General features: G+C 38.4%; 1 non-coding gene across 1 annotated transcript; it reads right to left on the bottom strand.

Annotated features, from left to right (window-relative positions):
- Window positions 1-498: 498 nt before the first annotated feature.
- Window positions 499-579, bottom strand: TRNAL-AAG. Its single transcript has one exon. It is a non-coding gene; the product is annotated as a tRNA-Leu (tRNA).
- Between the last annotated feature and the right edge of the window lie 210 nt (window positions 580-789).

Raw genomic sequence — 789 nt, 5'->3', positions numbered from 1 at the left:
TAGTGTCTATTTGAAAAAAAATTTGGCTAGCATTCATATTTGATATAGATGAACTTAACTCCAAAGTCGCATGTCAAAACTATTTTCAGAAATTTGACTTTTAAGGTTAATGCTTCGAGCCCTACCCAGTTCTTTATCAAGCCTATCTTTATCCCTTTTGTTTACTCTAGTTGCCTTCACATTTTTTATGTCTCATCTTGCATTGGATTATGTACCTTCCTCCTCCGTAACATCATGTACTTGTTTTGCCCATCATGTGACTGAATGGGTGCCATTTGAAAGTCGTCACCACTTTATATGTCGATATTTGAATGTTGCTGCCGCCTTATATGTCGATATGTGAATGTGACAACATATACTCTTCTTAGGAGCACGTAATCGTTGAGAGACCACACTACGAAGAATCCACCCACGATGAATATACTTACTGACATTATCAGAGGAGTCGCCCCACTGCATCGAACATTAACGCTAACAAAAAAAAAACATAAAACCAATTGTTGAGAGTGGGATTTGAACCCACGCCCTTTCGGACCAGAACCTTAATCTGGCGCCTTAGACCAACTCGGCCATCTCAACTTGGATGTCTGAGTGACCAATATGTAAAATTATTAAGAGAGAGATTATGTCCAACTCGGTCATCTCTCTCTCTCTCTTGTCTTGCCACTCCCATCTCATATTTTATTTTATTTTTTTGTTTGTTCCGGCTTGGTTAATTACCTAAATATTTACATCTTTTATTCTGAATTAGATGAAGGAAGTGGTGGACGACGAGAATACGATAGCCAC

The sequence above is a fragment of the Cucurbita moschata genome, unplaced genomic scaffold, assembly GCF_002738365.1.
Source record: "Cucurbita moschata cultivar Rifu unplaced genomic scaffold, Cmos_1.0 Cmo_Scf00058, whole genome shotgun sequence".
Taxonomy (NCBI): Eukaryota; Viridiplantae; Streptophyta; class Magnoliopsida; order Cucurbitales; family Cucurbitaceae; genus Cucurbita; species Cucurbita moschata.
The sequence above is the reverse complement of the archived record's forward strand: the minus strand, read 5'-3'. Positions and strand labels throughout refer to the sequence as shown.